We start from the raw sequence: 27,847 nt of genomic DNA, 5'->3' as shown, positions 1-27,847 counted from the left end.
ATTAAGTCGGGGCGACGGCTTAATGGAAAGATTCTCCAGGAGACCCAGCACCGGATAAGGTCGATACCGGTTAACCATTTGCCATAAAGGCTCTGAGCTTTGAAAAAGCAGACACGTATTTGGCTCGGTCCTTGGTGGTGATCCGCGGTGGAAGTGGATGAGTGTTGCTAAGCCGGTGATCGCGATAACCCGGCAGAGGATGTATCTCAAAAGTAGAACCAAGTTTGGTTCCAATCTTTTGGATGGCTTGGCGGCTTGGCATATGGGAAGTTGGCTTCTTACCTCTTCTGAATTGAAATTCCACCAACTTCCATGCTGTGGCCATCAGTAAACTATGTCTGGCGGTTTAAATAGTAAAACTCCCTAAACAATTCAACTGTGGATTCCTCCTGAAGATAAGCTTCACATAACACTTGGAAGTTGCAAATATTGGACACAGAGTTGGGTCCAATATATTGAGGGTGAAGTTGGAAGAAATGAAGAACATCGCGGAAAAATTTGGAGCCAGGTGGGCTGAACCCCCGGATCATATGGTTAGTGAAAACAATCACTTCTCCGTCTTTCGGCTTAGGAGGATTTTCTTCGCCAGGGACCCTCCAGTGGATATCCTCTTGTTTTTGGCCAAGGTGTCAGTGGCAAAAAAGTTGTTCAAGTCCTCTTCAGTGACTCGGGACGGGACCCAGTTGCAAGCAGTATATGATTTAGTCATTCTTTGATCTGCAAAGAAGATTATGCCAGTTTAAGATTATGTGGTTAAGGCGGTGGTTGGTTTAAAGACAAACAATGATGAACACGCATGCAAAGATGTTAAGCCGGAGGACAGTATTGAAGTTATGAAAGGCGAGCTCTTGGTGGCTTAAGAGGGGACTAATGGTACCTGGCGGGTTACAGTTTATGAGTTAAGCCGCCACACATCTGACGTGATAATTCCACGACACAACTCCTCACCGACCAGCGAGCCTACAAAGGAATTACACACCCCCGGTGGGGAGCATCATGGAATCGGCGATGGAGATGGGTTGGTGATGACGTAGAACGAAGATCCCCCTCTCCGGCGGACTCCAGATCTGCCCTCCCGAGGAAGAACAGGACTTGGCTAGTTTCAATAGTAAACAAGTTGGGATTTCGTGTGGTGGACCTCGATCTAAAGCTCTGCTCTCCTGCCACCAAGCCTGTAACAATATCAAAGTACAAAGGTTTTCATATGATGAATTGCAGATCGCCATTCTAAAAGAACAATCTTGTCCCTTTATTCCAACTGGGTAAGATTATGATCTGTTGCAAAAACAAATAAGATCAGGAGCATCCCTACACAACAACAAAGAAACTAAACTTGTGAGCACCATGATTCAGAGTGTTTTTTTACATGTATGTTCTAAAACAATGGCTCAGTACTTACCAAAGCCATCCTTGTTCCTCTTCACAAATTTGTGTGCGATGGCGGAAACGTCTTACCCGATGTGGGCAACGTGTACGTGTTTATATAGCAGGGGCGCACCTCCCTGTACAGCGCATACAAAGTTGTTGGAGATTACATCTTGGAGAGAAAGGAAGATCTTAGATAGAGATAAAGCGCAACAACCTAGTCTATCTAACTAGGACTCCTAAAAACCGAAGCAAACAAGATAGGTGCGGCCAGATATAATGCGTGTTTGACACCCCCCCTTAATCACAACTTCATTAAGTTGAGATTATATCTGAAGTTCTCAAAACTTCTCACAAGCAAAGCCTTGGTAAAACCATCTGCAAGCTGATCTTTGGAGTGAATGAAGCGAATATCAAGTTGCTTTTGAGCAACTCTCTCAAACAAAATGAAAATCTATTTCAATATGTTTTGTTCTTGCATGAAAAACTGGGTTAGCAGACAAATAAGTTGCACCAAGATTGTCACACCACAGACATGGAGTTGGTGTGTTCTTTATACCCAGTTCTTTCAGCATGGATTGGACCCATATAATTTCAGCTGTAGCATTTGCAAGTGCTTTATATTCTGCCTCTGTGCTAGATCTGGAAACAGTAGCTTGTTTTCGAGCACACCATGAGATCAAATTTGGCCCAAAAAAGATTGCAAAGCCACCAGTGGAGCGCCTGTCATCCAGGCATCCTGCCCAATCTGAGTCAGAAAAGGCACTGACCAGATTAGAGGATGATTTGCTGAAATCTAGACCAATGCTCAAAGTTCCTTTGACATATCTCACTATACGTTTTGCAGCAGTAAAATGAACATTTGTAGGTGCATGAAGAAACTGGCATACTTTGTTGACAACAAAAGATATATCAGGCCTGGTCAGAGTAAGATATTGAAGTGCTCCTACTAGGCTTCTATCTTTGTGCTATCTTCTTGGCTCAAAAGATTACCTTCTGTGAGAGATAGTTTTTCTGAGCTGGATAATGGAGTAGGTGTAGGCTTACAGCCTTGTAGACCAGCCTTTTTTATCAAATCAGTTGCATACTTTTCCTGAGAGAGATGAAGTCCACCTGTATGCTTCTTCACTTCAATTCCAAGAAAATAGTGCAAGTCACCAAGATCTTTTAGGGCAAAATCTGCACTCAAATCTTTCAACAGTCCTGTGATTGCTTCATTTGATGAGCTTATCACAATGATATCATCAACATATATTAAAACAAATATGCATGTGTTGGACTTGTTGTAGATGAACAAAGAAGTGTCAGATTTTGATGGAATAAAACCAAGTGCTTGCATTTTATGGCAGAGCCGCGAGTACCATGCTCTCGGTGCTTGTTTCAATCCATAGAGTGCCTTGTCAAGTTTACACACATAGGAGGGAGTTTTCTTGCTTTCAAACCCAGGAGGTTGCTTCATGTATACTTCCTCTCCAGAACACCGTGAAGAAACGCATTCTGTATGTCTAACTGTCTGAGACTCCAGCCCCTAGAAACAGCAATAGGCAAAACTAGACGAATAGTTGCAGCTTTAACAACTGGACTAAAAGTGTCCTCATAGTCAATACCATATCGTTGTTTAAACCCCTTCGCAACTAACCTAGCTTTTTAACGGTCAATAGTTCCATCTGATTTTCTCTTGATCCTGAAAACCCACTTGCAATCAATTAAATTTTTACCTTGCTGTGGAGGAACTAAGTGCCATGTGTTATTTTTTCCTTAGAGCCATGTATTCTTCATTCATAACTTTATGCCATTTTTCATCACCAAGTGCTTCTTCTAGAGTATGAGGTTCACCTGTAGAACAAACCATGCCATATTTTGTTACACGTTTGTAGTCAACAGGTTGTATTACTCCCTTTTGTAGTCTTGTACGCCGCGGAGAAACAGCCAAATTTTCGGCCACCACGGCAGCAAGAAGATCCCGCAGTGCAAACAGGAGTTGCTGCAGGAACCAATCCCAAGGAAGATCCACGCGCTCCAGTGGCAGGTTCTGCCTCGCTCGGATTTTCTATGGCAGAGTCCAACAGCCATGCACGCGCAGGCTCCGCAAAAGATCCCGCCGGAGGGGCAGACTCATCATGACCACATGATGGCGAATTAGCCTCGGATCGCGCGCTGGTCGGGCGCGTGGGCGCGCGTGCATCGACGCTGGATCTCGCGCCAGCTTCGGGCCCCACATTTGTCGGGCGAGTCGGGTGGCGCTGCTTGTAGCATACGGGCTGGCTAGAGAAGCGTGTGCCGCCCGCGCTAGTTGTGCGACGACACGTGGCAGACGACGATTGAAGCGGAGGCGATTGCGTGCTGCAGCCCGTGGACAACAATGGGGCGCGCGCCTGGACCGAGATGAGTGCGCATGCAGTCTACGCCCCTGGCGCGTCTGCGCCACCGATCCCGAGGAGGATCTGATTCCCTGCAGGCGAATAGATCCCGAGGAGGATTTGTCTCCAGATTCTGGGCACATGAAATATGGCTCCGGCTGAGGGTTTTTTTCACCATTTTCTTCTCTGCTTTCATCATTTTCTTTGCTATTTTCACCTGTAACACCACAAGGCTCATGTATGTCATCAGTAAGAGGGTTAGTCAACAGTTGATCATTGTCACAATCGTTTCCCCCTTGATCAACACCGGATAGATGAGGAGGCAAAAGAAGAATCTCTTGGCGAAGAAGTGCACCAGCATTAGGGTGAAGATGAGCAAAAGGAAACTTGGTTTCATCAAAAACAATGTCTCGTGAAATATAGACACGGCCAATGGCAACATCAAGGCACTTGACACCTTTGTGTTGGTTGCTATAGCCTAGAAAAACACATTGTTTTGAGCGAAACATGAGCTTGCATTTGTTGTATGGGCGAAGGTTGGGCCAACAGGCACACCCGAAGACACGAAGGGATTTGTAGTCGGGTTTAATATGAAGGAGTCGTTCTAGTGGAGTTTCATTGTTAATGACTCAACTAGGGAGCATGTTTATGATATGAACAGCCGTGAGGAAAGCCTCATCCCAGAACTTGAGAGGCATGGATGCACCAGCTAGGGGGGCTAACCCAACCTCAACTATATGTATGTGCTTGCGTTCGGCAGAGCCATTTTGTTGGTGAGCGTGGGGGCATGACACATGGTGTGATATGCCAAGGGTTTGGAAAAACGAGTTCAATTTCTCGTATTCCCCTCCCCAATTAGATTGAACCGCAATGATCTTACTATCAAATTTTCGTTCAACGAGAGCTTGAAAGTTTTGAAAAACTTGAAAGACATCAGATCTTCGTTTGAGAAGATAGATTCAGGAGAATTTACTGTAGTCATCTATGAAGCTCACATAATAAGTATGTCTACCAATAGAACTGGGGGCAGGGCCCAAAACATCAGAGACGATTAATTGTAATGGTTTGGTAGAAACACTAGTAGATATAGGATAAGGCAACTGATGACTTTTCGCTCATTGACAAGAATCACAAATAGTTTCAAGATCACGCTCACCAACATACGGGAGCTTATTTTTCCTAAGCAATTTTTTAACTAAAGGAAAAGCAGCATGTCCTAGTCGATCGTGCCACCGTGTTGACAAGAGTTTGGCAACACTATAGGCTTGCTTACTGGATCTTCTACGCTCCGGGATCAACGGGTAGAGTCCTCGAACGCATCTACCTTGATAGAGAATTCTCTTCGTGGCCTGATTCTTGATCAAGAAAAAATGAGGATGAAATTCAAGGAAGACATGGTTGTCAATGGCAATTCTATGCACCGAGAGAAGATTCTTATCGGCACTAGGAACTAGCAAGATTTTCTTTAGATGAATTTTACGACGAGGGGTACTAAAAAGTGAATGACCAACGTGACTGATCCTCATACCTTCACCGTTGGCAGTGTAGATTTGGTCTTTTCCACGGTATTTCTCCTTCATGGTGACCTTCTCGAGCTCGTTGGTGATCTGATTGGTCACCCCACTATCGACGTACCAGTTGGTGTCAACGCCGTAGGAGCCGTCCACAGCTGCAGCAACCTTGTCCTCATCTTGGGAGGAGTCATCATCTTCATCATAGCGATACAAACAGTCTTTGGCCATGTGCCCAAGGTTACCACAGATCTGGCAGCATGGTGCATTTGGGCGAGACCTACTGGAGCCGTCGCCACGACGAGGCTTGGAGTTGGGGGCGCGCCCGTTGCAGGAGTTGCTGGAGCCGCTGCCACCGTTGTTGTTGCTTCCTGACCGCCCCTTGTTGTGGGGAGATCCACGCGAGCGAGGGCCACCACCACGACCATGAGATGCAGCATTCACAGAATACTTGAAGCCGCTGGAGGAGCCATGCGCTGACCAAAGTTACTCAACATGGCGTAGAGCTCGTCGATGGTGACAGGCGTGACGCGGGCGTCGAGGGCAGAGACGAGCGGCTGGTAGTCAACATCGAGGCCATGGAGAATATACGAGATTAGTTCGTCGTCCTGGATAGGCTTGCCAGCGGCGGCGAGTTCATCGGCGAGGCCGCGGAGGGAGGCGAAGTAGGAGGCTACCGACTGGTTGCCCTTCTCCGCGTTGATGAGCACAGTCCTGATGTTGTTGACGCGGCTGAGTGACTGGGACGAGAACATGCCCGCCAGTGCCACCCAGAGTTCGCACGCCGTGGTGATCGCGGTGACCGCGACCAGCACCTCCTTGGAGAGGGTACTCAGCAAATAGCCAAGCACCTGTTGGTCCTCCCGAACCCAAAGTGGGTGGAGAGGGTTGGGCGCAGAAGTCTCCTTGCCGTCCATGTCTTTCATGACGTGGAGTCTGGCCGGCTACGGCGTGGTGCCATCGACATAGCCGAAGACACTGGCGCCCTGCAGGTGGGGTGTGACCTGCGTGCGCCATAGCACGTAGTTCGTGCGATTGAGCTTCTCGGTGACCTGGCCATTGAGGCTAGGCGAGGCACCGGAGGATGAAGACATAGCTATGCACTAGATGCAACCGGGAGGCTAGATTGGAAGAGGAAGGCTCTGATTACCATGTGCGATGGCGGAAACGTCTTACCCGATGTGGGCGACGTGTACGTGTTTATATAGCAGGGGCGCACCTCCCTGTACAGCGCATACAAAGTTGTTGGAGATTACATCTTGGAGAGAAAGGAAGATCTTAGATAGAGATAAAGCGCAACAACCTAGTCTATCTAACTAGGACTCCTAACAACCGAAGCAAACAAGATAGGTGCGGCCAGATATGATGCGTGTTTGACAATTTGAACATGCACTCATCCATCATAGGATCTGCATCGCTGAAGTAGTACTGCACCTACAATTTTGGAACAGTATACATGCGACAATTTAGTGTTACTTGGCAGCAAATCAAGAGTTCGGAGTCAGGGCGTTATACTGCAGATAAGCAGTATAGTCCGAATTTATAGTTGTCCAACTAAATATGGGTATTTGGAACTAAAGGACCAAAATATTCTATTGATGCAATAGCTACGTTCATGTTTTTCCCATAAAAATCACAAACTCGGCGGAGCCATATTGTAGCCACGACAGGGATGACGAGCCAGTCAGCTCTGCCATATCTCCACCGACACGCCATTGACCTCAAGGTCTCCATCGACATAGCAGAGACAACCCTTCAAGGGGCATATGGGGCCACTCCTTATCTTTTTGGTTAATCAACGTGTGCTGAGTTCTGTAGTGTAGTCGATTACATTACACTCCAATTAGTAAAACAAGTTCCGTTTTTTCTTCATACCATATACATTAACATGTAATGTAATTGTGTTTTCGTTTGCATTTCTTCTCATGACAAAACACACTATATGTGACTTCATCCCAGCCCAACGATCCATCAGTCTGCCCCTCCAAAGTTCAAGTGGCATATGTAGGCATTCTAGGCTTGGACTAAATCGGACCTCTCAAGAGATATTCAAAGATGCATCTCAGCTCACCGCAAACTTGGATCAGTGTCCAACACATTAGAAGCAACACCAAGTTGAGAAGACACTCACCTGTGTTGAATCATCTCCTACCCACGAAAAAATAACCATCCCCAGTCAGCCCCGACCACACTTCCAGGACGAATGCCCTCCTGATGTGGTGCTGCTAATCATGGCCAACGATCATCTATTTGTAGCATTAGCTACTTGGATAAGTCTCACCGCCTAAGAAATTTTGGTAACCTATCTAGATTGCCGTAGTGATCTTAGATTGTCGGTTGTATACCTCGAACTGAAGTTCCAGTTTATATACTTGTAACAAACTACACAGAAAGTCTCTATCTCAAGAAGAATTGCTTACAAATCAATTCCACTCTATTTTTAGCCTTGTGCAACAAATAGGTATAGTGAAATCAAAATCTGCTGGTTAAATGCCCGTGTTTACATCGACATTGCCAGCAGTTCACATATTTTTTATAGTTCCTTTTATAGCCCCTAATCTTAACTGGTTGCGACCACTATCACCTTAGAAAGAATGAGGGAGCTTCAGTTCATATGCATCTAGTCATATGAACAAAATTCAGAATACATACTTCAGTTTGTTTTGGTCTAGTCACAAAAAAAATCACCACCGGAAATTTAGAACACATATTGTTGAAGGTACTAGCTTAGGAAAATAGAACTGTGGAGGGGCTAATATATAAATTGTACATTGTATAATAGAGAAGGAAGAGCACCTGATGCGATTGAAGCTTCAGGAAAATTCCCCACCGTGAGTCCTCGATTCAACATGGCATCAGAGCTAGGTTCATGTCACGCCCAATATGCGATACTATCCTAAAGAGACTCGAAGGTCCCACCAAAGGATAGAACCATATATTGATACGCTTTTGCAAGGTGGATATCATTACATCAACATTACAATATAGATGGGGATACATACAAAAGGCATGCAATGCCACACGAATACAACATCATCTTACATAAGAGCACCATCCGACTACGGATGAAACACAAACAGAAACTCAAACGACATCCAGCCTGCTAGCCCAGGCTGCCGACCTGGAACCTATCCCCTGATCGAAGAAGAAGCAGAAGAAGAACTCCAAAACAAGCAAACATCGCTCTCGCGTCATGATCATCGCAAAATCTGTACCTGCAACTGTTGTTGTAGTAATCTGTGAGCCACGAGGACTCAGCAATCCCATTACCATGGGTATCAAGACTAGCAAAGCTTAATGGGAAAGGAAGGGGTAAAGTGGTGAGGTTGCAGCAGCGACTAAGCATGATATGGTGGCTAACATACGCAAATGAGAGCGAAAAGAGAAGCAAACGGAATGGTCGTGAAGCTAGCAATGATCAAGAGGTGATCCTGAACTCCTACTTACGTCAAACATAACCCAAAACCGTGTTCACTTCCCGGACTCCGCCGAAAAGAGACCATCACGGCTACACACACGGTTGATGCGTTTTAATTCGAGTCTAGTGTCAAGTTATCTACAACCGGACATTAACAAATTCCCATCTGCCACATAACCGCGGGCACGGCTCTCGAAAGTTTATACCCTGCAGGGGTGTCCCAACTTAGCCCATCACAAGCTCTCACGGTCAATGAAGGATATTCCTTCTCCCAGGAAGACCCGATCAGTCTCGGAATCCCGGTTTACAAGACATTTCGACAATGGTAAAACAAGACCAGCAAAGCCGCCCGATGTGCCGACAATCCCGATAGGAGCTGCACATATCTCGTTCTCAGGGCAACACCGGATGAGACATCCTACGAGTAAAACAAGCCCTCAAGTTTCCCCGAGGTGGCCCCGCAGTCTACTCAGTTCGGACCAGCACTTAGAGAAGCACTAGCCCAGGGGGGGCTAAAATAAAGATGACCCTCGGGTTGGCCGACCCAAGGGAAGGGTATAGGTGGTGGTGAGGCAAATGGTAAAACCAAGATTGGGCCTTGCTGGAGGAGTTTTATTCAAAGCGAACTGTCAAGGGGGTCCCATAAATCACCCAACCGCGTAAGGAACACAAAATCAAGGAACATAACACCGGTATGACGGAAACTAGGGCGGCAAGAGTGGAACAAAACACCAGGCATAAGGCCGAGTCTTCCACCCTTTACCAAGTATATAGATGCATTAATTAAATAAGAGATATTGTGATATCCCAACATAATCCTGTCCACCATGGAGCAATCTTCAACTTCACCTGCAACTAACAACGCTATAAGAGGGGCTGAGCAAAAATGGTAACATAGCCAAGCAACGGTTTGCTAGGAAGGGTGAAAAAGGTTAGAGGCTGACATGGCAAATTGGGAGGCTTGAAGAACAAGTGATAGGTAGCGCAGCATAGCGATAGAACTAAGCAACTAGCATAGCAATGATAGTAATGAGATCCAAGGTGACGGTCATCTTGCCTGAAATCCCGCTAGGAAGAAGAACGAGTCCATGAAGAAGATGAACGGATGAAGCCGAACCAAGCGTAGACGAACGAATCCTCACGATCGCAACGAAACGGGAACTATCGAGAAGAAGCACACAACATGGTAAACACACCACACATATACATGACATGATGCTCAACCAAGTATGATGCAAGACAATACTACATGAAGCTACTCATGGCAAGAGATGATGCATACAAGAACCACACATCAAAGCAAGTTTAAATGAGGTCGGAAACAACATATAACAAATCCGGTAAGTCCTCATATGCAAATTTCGAAATTGGTCCAGAACTGAATAAACCTTATGTTCAAGTTGTTACACAGCAAGTTAAGATGCACCAAGATGAACTACACGAGATTCTAGTCAAGTTACATATGAAGTTCGTTTAATCCGGAGCTACGGCCTAGAAGATATGAGCAAAACAAGTTAAACATGGCATTGATGCAAAATGCATACAAACATCAAGCAAACACTCTCAAAACATGGATGCAACATGATAATATGAAACTATATGCAAAATGAAGCAAGTTTCATATAGAGCACACTCAAAACGGAGCAACAGTTCAACACACACATGAAACAAGTTTAAAGGACAAGCTGTCCAAAACAGCAACTAGGCATCTAGCAAGCATCAAAACAATATGCTACAACACCTCAACATAAGAACAAAAGGCATGGGCATTAATTACAGGTAAAGCATGACAAAACATGAACACTGAGCTATCTCCAGAAATCACTAGAACATGCTCAAAAGGACATGGCAAGATTGCACATAATAACAGTTTATAGACAGCAGAAATAACATCAGGTTGCAATGTTTAGAGCTATCAAACAACATGCTACAGGAACTTAACATGGCAAACAAAGGCATGAAATACTAATACTAAAGACAAAGAACAAAACTCCCTTACTGAACTAATTCCAAAGATCAACAGAAAACATGGTAGGATCCATGCAAACATGGCAAATGATATGACAGATTCAGACATGGCAGGAACAACAATAAGTAGGCATGTTGGTGAGCTTGTACAACTCACCACGGAGAACTACATGGCATGAAAAGGTGACCAACAGTAGGAAGGCACATATATGAAGCTAAGCATGGCAAGAGCAAGTCAATAGGGCACATGGATCACTAGCAAAGCACATGGCAAAACTGAACTTAATGTTAACAGGCTGACAACAACATTATTTAGCAACTTTGGAGCAAGATTACAACAACCTACAAATAGGCTATAAATGCAACCAGGGGCATGAATGGATATAGCATGACATTTATAACAAAACATCCTTAGTGAACATCTCCAGATTATGCATGGAATGACATGTAGCGGCAGGTTTACATAGAATCATGATATAACAGAATCAGCCTAGCAAAACAGCAACAACAAGTACCCTACTTCACGAGCTCGATGCACTCACTACAAGGCTCACAAAAATACATGGATTTCACCATAGTAAAGATGGCATGATGTATCTAAAAACACATGTAGACATCAAGCTCATAGGATGCACACACAAAATGCAACGAAAAAGACAAATCATCAAGTTCTGATAACAGACAACAGTTAACATCATATAGCACTCTTGCAACGATAATAAGGATATCAAGATGGACTCAAACAAGCATCACACAATGGAATGAAATGTAGAGCATCTCACAACGAACATTTTAATATATTATATGCACAAATCGGGGCTACACACAAGAAGTTATGGCATGGCAAAGGGGGCACCAGAATGCAAAATTCTCGAGACTTGGCAGAAAAAATATACCACGAGATCTAGGGTTCGTCCGGCACGCGAACCGAGGCGGGGGCGGAGCTCTCCGGAGATGACGGTGACGGCGACCGGAGTTGAGGGAGAGGTCGGGGAGGCCGGGGAAGGGCGCGAGGGCGGCCCTCCGGCCGGATCCGGCGCGGCGGCGACGGAGGAAGCTGGCGGCGGCGCGGAGGCGATGACCGGCGGCGGGGCAGAGGAGAGGCGCGACCGGCGCGTGTATCGGTGGCGGCGGTCACCTGCGAGGTCGGCGGCGGAGGGAGACGCGGGAGGCCTCGGGCGCGGAGGCGGGGCGGCGCTCGGGCGCCGGTCCGGCAGAGGAGCTAGGCGAGGAGGCTCAGGAGGCGCACCGACGGGGCGGCGGCGGCGCACGCCGGCGGGGTGGCGGCGGAGGCGAGCGCCGGCGAGGTCGGCAAAGCTGCGCGGGTGGCGCGGGGCGGACGGGCGGCTGCGCGGGCCGCGCCTGGGCCCGGGGGGCCGCGGCAGTGGGGACGGCGCTGGAGGCCACGTGGCAGCGCGCCACTGGCTGCGGGCGGCGGCGGAGATGCGTCCGGCGCGGACGGACATGTCCGGCGGCGTAGAGGGGAAAGAGGCTAGGGTTAGACCGAGAATTTCGGGGGAAGAGGCATATTTATAGGTAGAGGGAGTTAGGAGAGTCCAAATGAGGAGCGGTTTTCGCCCACACGATCATGATCGAACGACCGAGAGCATGGAGGGGGTTTGGATGGGCTCATGTGCTGTGGTGAAGAGGGGCTGGGCTGCAAAGAGAGAGGGGTTTCGGGCTACGCGGTTAACCGTTGGGGCATCAAACGACCTCCAAATGCGACGAAAATTGACAGGCGGTCTACCGGTGATGTACCAAGGCCGCTTGGCAAACCTCGGTCCATTCCAAGAATGTTTAACACCCGCTCATGAAAAGAGACAAGAAGGGGACGCCGGATGACATAGGAATGTCGGATTGCAAAACGGATAACGGGGAAAATGCTCGGATGCATGAGACGAACACGTATGCAATGCAATGCACATGATGACATGACAAAATGCAACACTCAAGCAAATGACATGGCAACGACGGTGAATATCTGGCGGACACCTGGTGCATCGGATCCGGGGCGTTACAACTCTCCTCCACTAACAAGAGATCTCGCCCCGAGATCTTAGGAACGAGACGGAAGAGAAAAGGGATGAGGTGCAACAAGAACACAAGAGAAGAAGCAAAGAATCGAGATCACTCGAGAAGAAGAGGGGGACGACGAGAATGACGAGAATCGAAAACTCACGGAATCAGATAGACTCTGAAACCACTCCGATTAGAACGAGATAAGAAACGAATAAGACTGAAAGGATTTAGGCAGCACTCCGGCTGAAACATGGAGGAATAGAACACGAGCTTGAGAGGATGGAATGATACTTGATGAAGACATGACATAAAACCTCCGTAAAGAATTGAAAGAGTTGAATGAAAAGAACGGAGAATAAAATGACAACTTGTGCCACGAATGAAATTGAAAGCATCTTTAGAAGGAAGGTTTAAACGGAGTTGTTGAGACAATCAACAACGAAAAGAATAAGCTTGTTGTGGTCTTATAGGTAACATCTCAAGATCATAAGGTGATAATCGGCCACAAACGGAAATGATTGGATAACTTAGAAAAACGAAGAAATGCAAAACTCCACTTCAAAAGAATACGGAGATTTAATTGCACTTCGAAAGCAAGAAGGAAAGATACTTGAGCTCCTTCGATAAGAATCTTGATGAACACTTGAGGAATGAATTAAATCATGACGAGCCACCATGAAGAACTCCGGTAACAAAAGGATGACGAGATAAAATGAAGGATGAAAGAATAATATTAAAGCTTGTGGTGACTTAAATGGAGGTTCCGACAAAATGGCCGAGGAAATTGAACTCCGGAAAAGAAAAGATGAAAACACTTGGAACTAGAATTTATTCATCAAGAACAAACTCCGAAGAAAGGGATTAAACACTTTGAGGAAATAAGAATAAGATTTATTGTATGCTTATCCTTCATCAAATTAAATTGATGACAAGCAATGGATTTTGCATACTACTTATTCTTCTTGAAAAGGATTGAGAAGTGGCATATCGCGAAATTGAGAAGGTCTTCATGAACCACCGGTAGGATTGGAAAGAACGAATGCATTAATATGATAATCAAAGAAAAAGAATCTTGAACGAACCACTGTTAGAATTCGGAAATGACTGACGAAAGAGAATGAATCACCGGGAAGAATTAGAAGAACCAATATGCTAGAGGGGATTTAGATGCAAAAGGATAAAGAGATCATGAGCTGACTAAAGAACACTTGAACGAAGCACCGGGATAATTGGATAACGGTAGTTGAAATGTGAGGGCGAAGAATTCTTCTGGAACAATGGCCTCCGGTGAAACGAAACGGAAAACAACTTCCGATGTACTCCGGATGGGTAAGAAAAAGGAATATCTGACAAATGGAATAATTCGAGAGGATAACAAGAGACTAGAACAACGAATCTTGGAGAGAACGGGCAAAATTTAGAGGAAAAACTCTTTTTGTATTTTCGAATGACAACGAGAAACACCACCAAAATTACTGAGGTACTCTGGTAGAATGTAAAAGAGGAAGGGTTGAACCAAAGATGAAAAGAATTTGAAAGCAATCTTGGAGATGGCATCTGACTGATGAAATTCATACTTACGTCAAATTTCGAAAGGATTTGAGAATAACCCCGGGAGAATTAGAAGAGTCAGGTAAGATCCTGGGAAAAGACCTGTGGGTTAGGGCCCACTAAAGATAAAAATACCATTGGAAAGGGTTGTTGAAGAGGTAGATGATGCACCGGAATGATTGAAATATTTGAATGAGGTGACGACCTCGAATTAATTGGAACACTGACGAATCTCCTGAGATGTCTTGAACACTCCGGAAGGATAAACTGGCGAGAGGCGAACGAGCAGGGAAAACACTTGAGCCGAGGAAAAGAATATAATCACTACCGAAAATTAGAATTGAATCCACTGGAGAAGAAAAAGAGATGGTGAATGTCAAACAAGACGAGAATACACCGGTTGAGATAATTTACGGAAGACTGAAGAGGTTCCGCACGAATGAAATTGATGCTCGAAAGAGACTCAGGCTCCGGGAAGAAGAGGGGGGGGGGGGGGGAAAAAACAAAGGCAACTTGGAAGGGGAAACCGACGAATATCTTGACGAGAAAAACATCGGTTGAAATCATTGAGGAAAGAAAGCAAAGACTTCGCACGAGTAGGATGGATACTCGATTACGGACTCCGACTCCGAGATGAAAAGGTGTGGGCGGGTGGGAAAAAGAAACAACTAAGGATTGAACTTGGCAAATATGAAGAGGCTCGAGTCAACTTGTCGAGAAATGCACCGGATGAAAAGAGCTGAGAACCAACGATCGGAAAACCAACTGTGTGATCCTAAAGAAAATTTTGAAGGGGAAGAGGAGTAATTCAAAATACCTACGTCAAGATTCCTGACCAGAACGATGAAGGGGCTGAGGACTAAAAAGAATTCCTTCCAATATAACTAGACTCCGAAAACAGTTTTCTTCTAGACTCAACAACGGCCAAATTACACGATCAATCAAGGGGGATCCTATGGTCGGTCAAGGCTCTGATACCAACTTGTCATGCCCAATATGCGATACTATCCTAAAGAGACTCGAAGGTCCCACCAAAGGATAGAACCGCATATTGATACGCTTTTGCAAGGTGGATATCATTACATCAACATTACAGTATAGATGAGGATACATACAAAAGGCATGCAATGCCACACGAATACAACATCATCTTACATAAGAGCACCATCCGACTACGGATGAAACACAAACAGAAACTCAAACGACATCCACCCTGCTAGCCAAGGCTGCCGCCTGGAACCTATCCCCTGGTCGAAGAAGAAGCAGAAGAAGAACTCCAAAACAAGCAAACATCGCTCTCGCGTCATGATCATCGCAAAATCTGTACCTGCAACTGTTGTTGTAGTAATCTGTGAGCCACGAGGACTCATCAATCCCATTACCATGGGTATCAAGACTAGCAAAGCTTAATGGGAAAGGAAGGGGTAAAGTGGTGAGGTTGCAGCAGCGACTAAGCATGATATGGTGGCTAATATATGCAAATGAGAGCGAGAAGAGAAGCAAACGGAACGGTCGTGAAGCTAGCAATGATCAAGAGGTGATCCTGAACTCCTACTTACGTCAAACATAACCCAAAACCGTGTTCACTTCCCGGACTCCGCCGAAAAGAGACCATCACGGCTACACACACGGTTGATGCGTTTTAATTCGAATCTGGTGTCAAGTTATCTACAACCGGACATTAACAAATTCCCATCTGCCACATAACCGCGGGCACGGCTCTCGAAAGTTTATACCCTGCAGGGGTGTCCCAACTTAGCCCATCACAAGCTCTCACGGTCAACGAAGGATATTCCTTCTCCATGGAATACCCGATCAGTCTCGGAATCCCGGTTTACAAGACATTTCGACAATGGTAAAACAAGACCGGCAAAGCCGCCCAATGTGCCAACAATCCCGATAGGAGCTGCACATATCTCGTTCTCAGGGCAACACCGGATGATACATCCTACGAGTAAAACCAGCCCTCAAATTTCCCTGAGGTGGCCCTGCAGTCTACTCAGTTCGGACCAGCACTTAGAGAAGCACTAGCCCGGGGGGTTAAAATAAAGATGACCCTCGGGTTGGCCGACCCAAGGGAAGGGTTTGGTGGTGGTGAGGCAAATGGTAAAACCAAGGTTGGGCCTTGCTGGAGGAGTTTTATTCAAAGCGAACTGTCAAGGGGGTCCCATAAATCACCCAACCGCGTAAGGAACACAAAATCAAGGAACATAACACCGGTATGACGGAAACTAGGGCGGCAAGAGTGGAACAAAACACCAGGCATAAGGCCGAGTCTTCCACCCTTTACCAAGTATATAGATGCATTAATTAAATAAGAGATATTGTGATATCCCAACATAATCCTGTCCTGAAGGAAATATGCCCTAGAGGCAATAATAAAGTTATTATTTATTTCCTTATATCATGATAAATGTTTATTATTCATGCTAGAATTGTATTAACCGGAAACATAATACATGTGTGAATACATAGACAAACAGAGTGTCACCAGTATGCCTCTACTTGACTAGCTCGTTAATCAAAGATGGTTATGTTTCCTAACCATGAACAAAGTGTTGTTATTTGATTAACGAGGTCACATCATTAGTTGAATGATCTGATTGACATGACCCATTCCATTAGCTTAGCACCCGATCGTTTAGTATGTTGCTATTGCTTTCTTCATGACTTATACATGTTCCTATGACTATGAGATTATGCAACTCCCGTTTGCCGGAGGAACACTTTGTGTGCTACCAAACGTCACAACGTAACTGGGTGATTATAAAGGAGCTCTACAGGTGTCTCCAATGGTAGATGTTGGGTTGGCGTATTTCGAGAATAGGATTTGTCACTCCCATTGTCGGAGAGGTATCTCTGGGCCCTCTCGGTAATGCACATCACATAAGCCTTGCAAGCATTGCAACTAATGAGTTAGTTGCAGGATGATGTATTACAGAACGAGTAAAGAGACTTGCCGGTAACGATATTGAACTAGGTATTGGATACCGACGATCGAATCTCGGGCAAGTAACATACCGATGATAAAGGGAACAACGTATATTGTTATGCGGTCTGACCAATAAAGATCTTCGTAGAATATGTAGGAGCCAATATGGGCATCCAGGTCCCGCTATTGGTTATTGACCGGAGACGTGTCTCGGTCATGTCTACATTGTTCTCGAACCGTAGGGTCCGCACGCTTAACGTTACGATGACAGTTATTATGAGTTTATGCATTTTGATGTACCGAAGATTGTTCGGAGTCCCGGATGTGATCATGGACATGACGAGGAGTCTCGAAATGGTCGAGACATAAAGATTGATATATTGGAAGCCTATGTTTGGATATCGGAAGTGTTCCGGGTGAAATCGGGATTTTACCGGAGTACCGGGAGGTTACCGGAACCCCCCGGAGCTATATGGGCCTTAGTGGGCTTTGGTGGAAAGGAGAAAGGGGCAGCCCAAGGTGGGCCGCGCGCCTCCCCCCTCCCCTAGTCCTATTAGGACAAGGAGAGGTGGCCGGCCCCCTCTCTCTCTTTCCCCCCTCGAGGAATCCTATTCCAACTAGGATTGGGGGGGGGGGGAATCCTACTCCCAGAGGGAGTAGGACTCTCTTGGCGTGCCCTCCTTGGCCGGCCGCCCCCTTCCCCTTGGCTCCTTTATATACAGAGGCAGGGGGCACCCTAGGACATACAAGTTGATCCTTGAGATCGTTCCTTAGCCGTGTGCGGTGCCCCCTGCCACCATATTCCACCTCGATTATATTGTAGCGGTGCTTAGGCGAAGCCCTGCGACGGTAGAACATCAAGATCATCACCACGCCGTCGTGCTGACGGAACTCCTCCCCGACGCTTTGCTGGATCGGAGCCCGGGGATTGTCATCGAGCTGTACGTGTGCTAAGAACTCGGAGGTGCCGGAGTAACGGTGCTTGGATCGGTCGGATCGGGAAGACGTACGACTACTTCCTCTACATTGCGTCAACGCTTCCGCAGTCGGTCTGCGTGGGTACGTAGACAACACTCTCCCCTCTCGTTGCTATGCATCACCATGATCTTGCGTGTGCGTAGGAAATTTTTTGAAACTACTGCGTTCCCCAACATGTCCACCATGGAGAAATCTTCCACTTCACCTGCAACTAACAACGCTATAAGAGGGGCTGAGCAAAAACGGTAACATAGCCAAGCAACGGTTTGCTAGGAAGGGTGAAAAAGGTTAGAGGCTGACATGGCAAATTGGGAGGCTTGAAGAACAAGTGATAGGTAGCGTAACATAGCGATAGAACGAAGCAACTAGCATAGCAATGATAGTAATGAGATCCAAGGTGACGGTCATCTTGCCTGAAATCCCGCTAGTAAGAAGAACGAGTCCATGAAGAAGACGAACAGATTAAGCCGAACCAAGCGTAGACGAACGAATCCTCACGATTGCAACGAAACGGGAACTATCGAGAAGAAGCACACAACATGGTAAACACACCACACATATACATGACATGATGCTCAACCAAGTATGATGCAAGACAAGACTACATGAAGCTACTCATGGCAAGAGATGATGCATACAAGAACCACACATCAAAGCAAGTTTAAATGAGGCCAGAAACAACATATAACAAATCTGGTAAGTCCTCATATGCAAATTTCGAAATTGGTCCAGAACTGAATAAAACTTATGTTCAAGTTGTTATACAGCAAGTTAAGATGCACCAAGATGAACTACACGAGATTCTAGTCAAGTTACATATAAAGTTCGTTTAATTTAGAGCTACGGCCTAGAAGATATGAGCAAAACAAGTTAGACATGGCATTGATGCAAAATTCATAAAAACATCAAGCAAACACTCTCAAAACATGGATGAAACATGATAATATGAAACTACATGCAAAATCAAGCAAGTTTCATATAGAGCACACTCAAAACGGAGCAACGGTTCAACACATACACATGAAACAAGTATAAAGGACAAGCTGTCCAAAACAGCAACTAGGCATCTAGCAAGCATAAAAACAATATGCTACAGCACCTCAACATAAGAACAAAAGGCATGGACATTAATTACCGGTAAAGCATGACAAAACATGAACACTGAGCTATCTCCAGAAATCACAAGAACATTCTCAAAAGGACATGGCAAGATTGCAAATAATAACAGTTTACAGACTTGGCAGAAATAACATCAGGTTGCAATGTTTAGAGCTATCAAACAACATGCTACAAGAACTTAACATGGCAAACAAAGGCATGGCATGCTAATACTAAAGACAAAGAACAAAACTCCCTTACTGAACTAATTCCAAAGATCAACAGAAAACATGGTAGGATCCATGCAAACATGGCAAATGATATGACAGATTCAGACATGGCAGGAACAACAATAAGTAGGCATGTTGGTGAGCTAATACAACTCACCACAGAGCAATAAATGGCATTAAAAGGTGACCAACAGTAGGAAGACACATATATGAAGCTAAGCATGGCAAGAGCAAGTCACTAGGGCACATGGATCACTAGCAAAGCACATGGAAAAACTGAACTTAATGTTAACAGGCTGACAACAACATTATTTAGCAAATTTGGAGCAAGATTACAACAAGCTACAAAAGGATATAAATGCAACCAGGGGCATGTATTGATATAGAATGACATGTATACCAACATCCTTAGTGAACATCTCCAGATTATGCATGGAATGACTTGTAGCAGCAGGTTTACATAGCATCATGATATAACAGAATCAGCCTAGCAAAACAGCAACAGCAAGTACCCTACTTCACGAGCTCGATGCACTCACTACAAGGCTCACAAAAATACATGGATTGCACCACAGTAAAGATGGCATGATGTAGCTCAAAACACATGTAGACATCAAGCTCATAGGATGCACACACAAAATGCAACGAAAAAGACAAATCATCAAGTTCTGATAACAGACATCAGTTAACATCATATAGCACTCTTGCAACGATCATAAGGGTATCAAGATGGACTCAAACAAGCATCACACAATGAAATGAAATGTAGAGCATCTCACAACGAACATTTTGATATATTATAAGCACAAATCAGGGCTACACACAAGAAGTTATGGCATGGCAAAGTGGGCATCAGAATGCAAAATTCTCTGGACTTGGCAGAAAAAAATATACCATGAGATCTAGGGTTCGTCTGGCACGCGAACCGAGGCGGGGACGGAGCTCGCCGGAGATGACAGTGACGGCGGCTAGAGTCGAGGGAGAGGTCGGGGAGGCCGGGGAAGGGCGCGGGGGCGGCCCTCCGGCCGGATCTGGCGCGGCGGCGGCGGAGGAAGCCGGCGGCGGCGCGGAGACAATGACCGGCGGCGGGGCGGAGGAGAGGCGCGACCGGCGCATGGATCGGTGGCGGCGGTCGCCTGCGAGGTCGGCGGCGGAGGGAGACGCGGGAGGCCTCGGGCGCGGAGGCGGCGGCGGCGCTCGGACGCCGGTCCGGCGGAGGAGCTCGGCCAGGAGGCTCGGGAGGCGCGCCGACAGGGCGGCGGAGGCGAGCGCCGGCGAGGTCGGCAGAGCTGAGCGGGAGGCGCGGGGTGGACGGGCGGCCGCGCGGGCCTGGGCGGGCCGCGCCTGGGCCCGGCGGGCCGCGGTGGCGGGGACGGCGCTGGAGGCCACATGGCGGTGCGCCACTGGCTGCGGGCGGCGGCGGAGATGCGTCCGGCGCGGACGGACATGTCCGGCGGCGTAGAGGGGAAAGAGGCTAGGGTTAGACCGAGAATTTTGGGGGAAGAGGCATATTTATAGGTAGAGGGAGCTAGGAGAGTCCAAATGAGGAGCGGTTTTCGCCCACACGGTCATGATCGAACGACCGAGAGCATGGAGGGGGTTTGGATGGGCTCATGGGCTGTGGTGAAGAGGGACTGAGCTGCAAAGAGAGAGGGGTTTCGGGCTATGCAGTTAACCGTTGGGGCATCAAACGACCTCCAAATGCGACGAAAATTGACAGGCGGTCTACCGGTGATGTACCAAGGCCGCTTGGCAAACCTTGGTCCATTCCGAGAATGTTTAACACCCGCTCACGAAAAGAGATAAGGGGACGCCGGATGACATAGGAGTGTCGGATTGCAAAACGGACAACGGGGAAAATGCTCGGATGCATGAGACGAACACGTATGTAATGCAATTCACATGATGACATGAAAAAATGCAACACGCAAGCAAATGACATGGCAACGACGGCAAATATCTGGCGGACACCTGGTGCATCGGATCCGGGGCATTACAATTCATTGGAGGCAGCGGCGCCGGCGGTGTAGTCGCTGGTGAGGTGGCGAAGTCCGGCGAGGAGAGCGCGACGCATCTGGGCGTGTGCGAGCGCAGAGCTTGGTGGGTAGAGTGCGAAGCGAGGCATGGCGGGGCTGTGCTCGAGGAGCAGCGCGAGCGCGGCAGAGGAGCTCGTCGGTGGCTGCAGGAGGAGCCGCGGCTGCTGCTACTGAGAAGAGGAGAAGGGGCATACCTGGTAGCCGATTCCCGGTGCAGCTGCACGGCGACAGCGGGCCGGTAAAGGAAGGAGGCGCAGGTGCAGCAGAGGTACGAGGTGGCGGGGCAGGAGCTTGTGTTGCTGCTGCTGTCAGAGAAGGTTGTGTGCTGTGCGTGTGTGCACAGGACTGTTGTTGCTGCTGCAGGTGCATCTGGGACTGCTGGTGCTGGGAGTGGATTTGAAGTTACTGAAGCTGCTAAGCAACCAGGAGAGATTGTTGCATCTGGCTTCGCTGGTAGCTTTCTGGATTGACTCCGTGTGAGGACAGACCACCGAAATTGCCCATATTTCCATTGTTGGTGTTAAGCTGTCCTGTTGCAATCTTCAGCTGTTGAACCTCGTCCCTTAGTTTGTTGTTCTGGTGCTGCTGCTAGAGAAGAAGAGTGGCTGTGGTGTTTCTCTGCTGCCTGCACTTGCTGACTGCTACTGCTTGCTGTTGGTTGTGAGGATAGTGTTGTAGAGGAGGTATAGAAATTGCAAGAGAACAGAATGCCGCAGAGGAGGTAATTGGTGAGGCAGTTGGGCGGTGAGTCGAAGCTGTTGTGGAGACCTGAAGTGAAGAGGAACAATATGTTATTTGGTGCAAATCGCAAGCAGGGGGAATTCAAGGTTTGGAATGAACCTAAGAAATAAGAGTTGCTTTGGATACAATCAACCTGGGCAATGGCAGAATTGGTATAGCAGAAGACGTGTTGTTGGTACTGAGAAGTCTTGGCAACGAGATGGGATTGGCTGTGCCCAAATGCAAACTGTGGAAATGTAAATTTTGCTTTTCGCAGAATCTGTAATATTTGTGGAGTTACACGACCAGCTGGTGATAGTGGAACCACACAACTTGTGAGTGTGAGGATGACTGCAGAAGATATGGTGAAGTGGCAGTGGTTTAAGAAGATGAGTTTGAGTGAAAACTCTTCAAAGGAGGCACCTGTTTCTGTTGTTCCTGCTGGTCCTTGGACTGATGCTTCTAAAGTTGTAAGTTGTGATCGATCATGGTTAATTGATTCTGGTGCATCCAGACATATGGTGGGATCCTATGAGGACTTCTCAAAATATGCACCTAATGTGATGGGGCAGGATGTGAAGTTAGCAGATGGCTCTACCCAAGCTATTATGGGATCAGGGCCTGTCATGTGTGGACCTAATATGTCTCTATCATCTGTTTTACATGTTCCCTCTTTCCCAATTAATCTATTGTCTATTAGCTGTATTACAAAGGAACTTAATTGCGTTGTAGTTTTCTTCCCAACTTGGTGTTTGTTTCTGCAACTTGGGATTTGGAAAATCCTTGGGACAGGAATTATGCGAGATGGTCTATACTACTTGGATGATGATATGGCACCTATGGTTGCTGTTGTGCTGTCTCGGTCACCATTGGAAGAATTTCTTCTGCATCATCGCAGGCTGGGACACATGTCCTTTAACACCCTGGGTCAGTTGTATCCTAACCTCTATAATAAAATTTGCAAAGAAAACCTAGTATGTGATGCCTGTCTGTATGGGAAGCTAACCCGTAGTATATATACTTCATCTGATCACAGAAGTATGGTGCCATTTCAAACTATCCACTCAGATGTGTGGGGTCCTAGTGGGGTGTGGTCACTTTATGGATACAAATCTTTTGTTACATTTATTGGCTGTTGCACTAGGACTACTTGGGTTTATGTACTGAGAAATAAAAGTGACGTGTTTGAATGCTTTAAGGATTTCCACAACTTAATCAAAAATCAATATGATGCACAGGTGAAAATATTTCGAACTAACAATGGTACAGAATATGTAAATAACCAATTTAATAAGTATTTGTCAAGCTTTGGAATTATCGACCAAACTAGTTGCCCAGGTACTTCTCAGCGGAATGGGTTGGCTGAAAGGAAAAACAGACATCTCTTATAAATCACCCGGTGTATCATGTTAGCTATGAATGTTCCTAAATATTTGTGGGCTAAAGCTGTGATGACAGCGGCGTATTTGATGAATAGAATGCCTTCCCGGGTGCTCAATAACAAGACACCGATTGAGTGTCTAACTGGTGAAACTACATATGTGGTGCCACCAAAGGTATTTGGATGTGTATGTTTTGTGAGGGATCATAGACCATCGGTTGGCAAGCTTGACCCTAGAGCAGTGAAATGTGTATTTGTGGGATACTCTGGAAAACAAAAGGGTTATAAATGTTGGTGCCCATCAGAAAAATGGATGTTTGTGAGCCTGGATGTAGTGTTAAGGGAACATGAACCATATTATGGGGAACCCGTAGATTTAACCGATGTCTTCCCTGATGATGTTACAGGCCTGGACAACGAGACAGGGGGAGATGACAGCAGAGAATACAATGATGTAGCACCAGAAAAGATGATAGTTGGGGTTATACCTATTGAAGATGTGAAAGTTGATGCAGGGCAAGAACATGAACAGAGGAAACAACAAAGTGACTCTAATGGAGCATTACAATGGCCAAAACCGAATGAGCAACGAGAATTTCAAGTGTTTACACGGAGGTATAGATGGCCAAAACTAAATGAGGAACGAGAAGTTCAAGTGTTTACGCAAAGGCATAGAATTGAGAAGGAGCAAGTGCAGAGACAAGAACCTAACCCACTAGAGTGTGGTACAGAAACGGAGGGAGTACCTCACTAGAGTTTTGTTTTTTGAGACATGCCTGACATGACTGTATTGCCAGTTCTCTGGTTTCATTCCATGCAATGGAACAGAGGAAGGACATGTCCAACACTCCAGTTTGTACTAGTGCCCTAGCCGCCACATCGACCTGCCCGATGCCACGTCCCTCAAACCTATCGCCTGTAGAGCAAAGCGGTCTCCTGCAGAAGAGCTCGCCTCCTCCCTGACGAAAGCAGCGAGGCGACCGCTCGGGCGAGTGGTGTGGGATCGGTGGCTCCACTCCCCGCAAGACCACGCAGACCCAACAAAAGCCGGCGGCAAGGGCGCGAACGAGAAGGGAAGTGCGGGAACGGGAGAAGGGAAGCACACGAACCAGGGCAGTGGAGGCACGGTGCACGAACAAGAGGAGAAGGCGGCGCACCTCGTCCTCAGCCCGCCGTCGACATCACGGATTCAAGCTCTCCGTGCAAGGTATGACGCTACTCCTTCCCCTGCCTCCTCTTGTGCTGATGGCCAGATGGATTTGATTCAGATTGGTTCAGTAAATTAGGCTAGGGTTTGATGGATTCTGGTGATTTGTTCCAAGAACAAGATCGATTCCCCTATCCTGTGATTTAGATTCAATCAATTTGGTTAAGGTGGACATGCTTGTAGAAATCCCCATCTATTTCTTCTTATTAATCCCTGAGAGAAACGTGTAGATCCGTGCTATTACTCTGCACTCTGCAGTTGCGGGTAGAAAATCATATTGCTTAGTACGTGTGCAGAAGAACATACAGAGGAAATTATATAAACAAGGTGCCGGTTTGCTGTAGGCAGCCATGTCCGTGGATTGGGACTATTTATATGTGATTCATTTTGGCATATAAAAGTACTACAAAGCAGGGATGTTGAGACAGTGCTCTGAAGTCTGAACTTGAACTTACAATTTAGACATTAGCATGTTACCATCTTTTTTTTCTTGTTTGAGGAATGACTGTTGGAATTCAGAACTAGAACACTTGAATACTCCTGCTGTTTTTTAAACTGTAATTGCACTACAGCAGGATACTTGTATTATTGTCGGTTGCTCCATGCTAATATTTAACAGGAAAACCACTGCTCATTTGTTAAATCTGACCGATGCTAATATTTGAATTAAGACAAAAGTTGAATGCTTCGACATATTTTGGATGTAGGCACGTTTAAGTATTTGAATAGATTATGCTATCTGAACATGTCACAATTGAGTTCCGATGAGTTCGAAGATGACGCCGTTGACCCAACAGAAATTTTCTCTCTAGAAGATTACTTGGCACAACAGAATACTCTCAACAACTTTGCTACACAAATAGCCACAAACATTCATGATGCACTAGGAGTTCCAAGTACTAGGTGTCGGTCAGCCCCTAGGACATATATTGACAGGAAGAGAGAATTTTACAGTGAACTTCTCATAGCAGATTACTTCTGTGATAATCCTACCTATCCTGATTACTACTTCCGTAGAAGGTTCCGCATGGGAAAACCCCTCTTTCTACGCATTGTTCAAGCTCTTGGTGAGTGGTCTCCCTACTTCACTCAAAGGGTAGATGCCCTGGGCCGTCCAGGTCTATCACCTTTACAGAAGTGCACATCAGCCATGCATATGTTGGCGTATAGTGTTCCTGCTGACAAAACAGATGACCATGTAAGACTTGGTGCATCTACGACACTCGAGTGTCTTGAGAATTTTTCTCAGGGGGTCATTGCTAAGTTTGGTGGAGAATATTTGCAAAGGCCAACTGTTGAAGTCATTCAACGTCTACTAGAAATTGGTGAAGCACGTGGTTTTCCTGTACCAAAGCCGCAATGGGCACCAGTTCCTGTATGTGCATTGGTGGGAAGCTGTGAAAGACAGCCAAAAGTGGAAGATTCATGTATACACAGAAGGAGATGGAACAAAGAGGTCATCACCAATACCAACTGAGAATGCTCAGCGTCCCCCAGGAACAAAGAGGGCGAAGAAAGCTACAGGAAAAGATAAGGAAGCCCCTACTTAGATGAATAACATGAAAGAACAGATTGAGGCCTTTCTACAAGCACAAGCTGATGCTAAGGAGCGAACTGCTGTGATGATGGAATTGCAGAGTTGACTGTCTGCTCAGAAGGTAGAAGCTAATCGACTTGCATATGAGGCAGCAAAGGAGAGGACAGTGGCCAAGTTAGCAGAGGAAAGAACCAAGTTGTTTGACAAGTTCACAGATATGTTGAGTGCTGACACAATAAGAATGGAGCCATGGGCAAAGGAGATGCATATGAAGGCTGTCACAAGATTGGGGGATCAACTTTTCAGGGAGGAATAGAAGGTATGTAATATTCCTGCGTGTATCATATTCCTTTGTTCTCCATCTTGATTCCTGTCATATTCCTGTGTGCATCCTATTCTTGCATTTTTCCTATTCCTGATCTAATTTTGTTCTCCCTGTAAGGTATGAGGTTACTCCTTACCCTGCCTCTTCTTGTTAGGATTAAGAACTTAGAACACATACCTGATGCAGGGTTATAGTTTCATAATCATCTGCGTCTTCAGAAAGTACCACTTGATGTACTTTAGAAACAAATGCTAGAATATGCATGTGTTCGTCGTCCACGTATATGTTCCACTAAAAAATCTGCACTATTGTTTTGAAATATGCACTGTACTCAGAAATCTACACTATACTGTACCCAAAAATCTGCACTACTGTTTTTGGAATATGCATTGTACTCAGAAAACTACACTGTAGTACCCAAAAATCTGCACTATTGTTTTTGAAATGCTATTTTTTAATTAGAATGATGGTTGTGCTATAAAACTCACCTGCAGTTTTTAAAACTGTAGTAGCGCTGCAGCACGATACTTGTACTATTGTCAGTTGCTCCATGCAAATTTAACAAGGAATGCTCTAGCCAAACCAAATAGCCAGCTTAGAAAAAATATGTGTTTTCCACATGCTTGTTATTATACTCTAACTTGTGTCTTGCTTCTCATGTAGATGTTCTACATATATGTCCAACAAAAGCGGATTTCATGTGCCATAAAGCGTAGAAGATGTGAGACTTTTTTTGGAATGAGAAGAATCAAAGGATACAGCAACAAATTCAGTCTGAAATTTAATTTGTGTGTTTACGAATCTATCTTTCCTTTATGAGTATTTGAAAACCTTAAGATTATTCTGTTACTATGGGATTTTGTAGTGTCATGGACAACACATACTCGTTGACACTGTTTGCATATCAAGGTTGCTGATTTTTGTTTGGAAATCAAGTTGTTTGATAACTTTCAGTGTGTATGCTTGTTGATATAGAGTATGCTTGTTGATATCGTTGATTCAAATGGATGCTAGTATTGTTTAAATGTAGTGGAGGTTTCATGTATTGGAGAGGAGGTGAGAGAGAAAAAGTAAGATGATGACATCACATAGAGTAGCTTCCATTGGGTGATAGTGGCATACAACAATAGCTTCATTCAAATTTATCTATGTGGATGGCTGGGGCAGCACCAAGGTGCTGCCTCCATTGTACATGCCCTTATGATCTTCTA

At 45.9% G+C, this 27,847-nt stretch overlaps 1 long non-coding RNA gene across 2 annotated transcripts; it reads left to right on the top strand.

The window, feature by feature from the left end:
• Window positions 1-24,375: 24,375 nt before the first annotated feature.
• LOC125509809 lies at window positions 24,376-27,583 on the top strand. Of its 2 annotated transcripts, XR_007284224.1 has the most exons (3): window positions 24,427-24,774; window positions 25,482-26,630; window positions 27,300-27,583. It is a non-coding gene; the product is annotated as an uncharacterized LOC125509809 (long non-coding RNA). The 2 variants fall into 2 exon arrangements; XR_007284223.1 differs by having other exon boundaries at window positions 24,376-26,630.
• The last annotated feature ends 264 nt before the right edge of the window (window positions 27,584-27,847 follow it).

This window comes from Triticum urartu, chromosome 5, assembly GCF_003073215.2.
Source record: "Triticum urartu cultivar G1812 chromosome 5, Tu2.1, whole genome shotgun sequence".
In the NCBI taxonomy this organism is placed as follows: domain Eukaryota; kingdom Viridiplantae; phylum Streptophyta; class Magnoliopsida; order Poales; family Poaceae; genus Triticum; species Triticum urartu.
Note: the sequence above shows the minus strand (reverse complement) of the source record. Positions and strands in the feature narration are given on the sequence as shown.